A 3,360-nucleotide genomic window follows, 5' to 3' on the forward strand; every position below is an offset into this window, starting at 1 on the left:
GGTGGGGGGGGGGGGGGGGGAGGGAAACATGTTTATAAGGTAACAGTTTTTCTAACTTCTGTATTTATCATCAAAATAAAGCGCAGCTGTTTAGGCAAGGAAAGCATCTAGTCTGGTCGTGGCAATGAGAGCCTCTTCTCTAGCTCTGAAATCAAGTTCTCCTCTTCTCCCCACCAGGAATGCTCCCTAATCTTGCAACGCAGCACCCACAGCGACGAGGTTAATTGTGCAAGAGCCCTGGTGATAGCTTTGCTCCAAAAGCAACAGGTATCCTAGAATGATCAACAAGCCCATCCCGGACTGCAGGTCATTTGCTCTCAACCTGGAGAGAAATGCAGCCTGAGTCAAAAGGGCATCCTCAGTCTCAGCTCTCGGAGGGCGCTGTCAAGCTCTGGGCGCCGCGCTCCCATCTCTTTCTCAGCGAACCCCGAAGCCGCCCAGGGAAGACCCGATGACCAGGACAACCGACCCAGAGGCCAAGCGTTCAGGGGGCTCTCAAGGGTCTGCAGGAAGTCGTCCCCAAAGAGCCACCTGGGCACGTGCGTGACACTCACCTGTTCACACTCTCCAGGCCCGGGAGAGCCGCGGTCCCCTGCAAGTTCGGAATCGGTCCCCCGGGACCGCGAAGCCCTCCCACGCTGCGCAGCCCAGCCTGTGGCTTGCGTTTCCGAGGAGCGGGGCCGCGATCGCACGTGGGAGCCGCCGCGGCAGCTGCAAGATCTGACCGACCGGCGGGGGTCTCCGCGCTCGCGCTCGCCCGGACCAGCGGCGGAGAGACTGCGGCAGGACGCGAGCTCAGCCCGGCCGGGGCCGCCGCTCCGCCGCCAGGATGCTGCAGTGCAGCGCGTTGGCGCCCCCTACTGGGGCCGGGGGCCGGTTCCTCCCGCGACGCCGCCTCCCCGCCCGGAGAGTGAGACACATCTGCTCTGTGCGTGCTGCGCCCCGGGCTGCCTTCCCTTTCCCCTGCTTAGTTCTCGGCCTCTAGGTTCTTACAAAAGGACCTCTCTCCTTGGTTAAAACTTTGCGTGTGAACGCATCGTTCCGTGGTGTTTTCCATTCCTTACTTCAAATGATGCTCACAACATCCCCTTGAGGTACATTTAATTCTCCCCATGTTATCCAACAGGAAATTGAAAGAGAAGATAAATAACTTGTCCAAGGCTAGTAAATGGTTGGAATGATATCCGGGCCGGATTGGAAGCTGAGAGATGCTAGGAGCGATATAAATACTGAATTCAATTGAAATTTATAGCTATATATTTGACAAAGTTCCAAAAGCTTCGTCTTCTCCTTGCATGATCAGCCTATGTAGCGTTTGAATAGAAGTCATACTCCATCATCCTCCAAACCCAACAAAGATGATTAACGTTGGTGCTGTGCTAGACCTGCTTTCATCTCTCATCTCGTTTGATATGTACACCCTCCCTTGGGGTAAGCACTAGTATTATAATTATTAGCCTTTCATAAATGAGGAGGTGAGTTTCAGAAAGGTTGAATGATTCCCAAAGACTATGAAAATTTGGATCAAAGGAGCAGGAAACACATAGGCTCTTATTTCTTTCCTTCAAATTCGGGAGGTTCTTACCAAGATACGGGATGCCCTCCAGAAAACCACTGAACTATAGAGCAGACAGGGACCTAGCACTCAGTGAACAATCTGCAGAGCGTCCTTGATGGGAGGGATGTAACCATGGAGGCAGTTTCCAGGGCCAGTGCTGACCTGGAAGCCACTGCCCTCAGAGTCACGGGCCAGACTGTATAAAGAAGCTGGATCCGTGGCAAAGGGAGGAATTGCCAAGTTGCTCAGGTGTCCTCCCAATTCTCTGAGAAAGCACAAATGTTTGATCCTCTAGGACTTTCCTTACCACTAACCTATTTCCTCCCCACAAGCCGCACCTGGATAAGATGAGTCAATTTGGGGTCTTGTAGCCTGTTAGCTGTCATCGTGTTTGCGTGTATACTCATTTTTCTTTCTGTCTTCTCCGTTAAACCTGAACTTCCCGAATGTTGGGATCTATTGTATGTATCTCTGGATTTCCAGCCTCTATCATCGTGCTTGGCACAATATTCAAGAGACAAGGTGTTGAGTGAATGAAAAAGAACAAGTTGTGACCAGATATGTTTGAGTTCTCTTACACACAGAATTTGTAATGGAATAGTGAGTAAAAAGTTGAATGCATAATGGTCTGAAGATTGGGAAAGAAGGCTGAGAAAGAGATTTCATGATCTCATCATACAGGAAGTCTTTGAAGTCTGGGATGTGAAAAGAATTGTCTTGGTAGATTGTATAGAATTTTAAAGAAATCCAATTATATGGAATTTCGTGGCATTTCTGTTCAGGTCTTCCCTCATCAAGTTCTTTATTCCTGAATACACACACACACACACACACACACACACACATATATATTTATGTAGATATATAATCTGTTTCTACAGACTTAAATTGAAATGCCCACTTTGCCACCCTTATCTAATTGGAGTTATTGAAAAGTCCCCGAGCCGAGACCTTTTTGAAGCAATTCTCAGGATCTTATTTATGGAAACTGTTTCCTTCCATTTTCCCACTTAGTCAACATAGGCCAGCACTCCTCTGTCAACTAGGGAAGTTTTGCATCCATGTTGCCAGTTCTGGAATGTACTACACCAAGAGAGATGAAGAACTAACTAGAGCCTGAACCCGTTGTGTTGTATCTTCAGTACGTATCCTATAGTCAATGCGAGTGTTTCCTTTGTCTCAAAAGCAGCAAAACGGAGCCATACCCCATTACCATGCCTGCTTCATGGCTCAGTAAGAAAGACAGAGAGAGGACACTTTGCACTTCCAGCTCCTCCATATTCGCTTACTGGGCAGAAATTCCCCTGGGAAGAGATCTTCTCATACTTAAGTCCCTTAGCCTGGCTTCAGGCTTCAGCTAAAACATCTAACATCTAATGAGTAAATGAATTGTCAGTATAACGCCCAAAACACAGTAAAAACTGGAATTGTGTGTGTATGTGTGCAGATAATAATCATGCTCATTGTCGATTAATTAAGTAGTAGAAAAAATACACAGAAATAGAAAATCACCCCCAAAATCACACTATTCAGAAATAACCATTGGTTCCATGAGAGGACCGTCACTGTTACCATAATAGAACAGAGATGAATCGAGATGACATTACAGCTATGCTAAGTGCTGCTGTACTATTTTAACAAATAAATAAATGTTATTTTTAGTTTACACTTAATAAAGCAGAAGATAAAGTAATTAAAGCCAACTTTAAAAGATGGCTGACCTTTAGATGTCTCCTCACCTCACAAGTTATTTTATCTTAGAGATTCCTCTGAGGTTAAAATTACTACACAAAATGAGGTCT

At 46.8% G+C, this 3,360-nt stretch overlaps 1 protein-coding gene across 1 annotated transcript in view; it reads right to left on the minus strand.

The window, feature by feature from the left end:
• The window catches only part of RERG (RAS like estrogen regulated growth inhibitor), a 113,725-nt gene extending 112,954 nt beyond the window's left edge, over positions 1-771 (minus strand). Inside the window, exon 1 of the mRNA XM_008707044.2 lies at positions 555-771. The gene's annotated coding sequence lies outside the window, so the exon portion shown is untranslated. The remainder of the gene's footprint in view (positions 1-554) is intronic.
• Positions 772-3,360: the final 2,589 nt, after the last annotated feature.

Source organism: Ursus maritimus, unplaced genomic scaffold (genome assembly GCF_017311325.1).
Source record: "Ursus maritimus isolate PB19 unplaced genomic scaffold, ASM1731132v1 scaffold_26, whole genome shotgun sequence".
Classification (NCBI taxonomy): domain Eukaryota; kingdom Metazoa; phylum Chordata; class Mammalia; order Carnivora; family Ursidae; genus Ursus; species Ursus maritimus.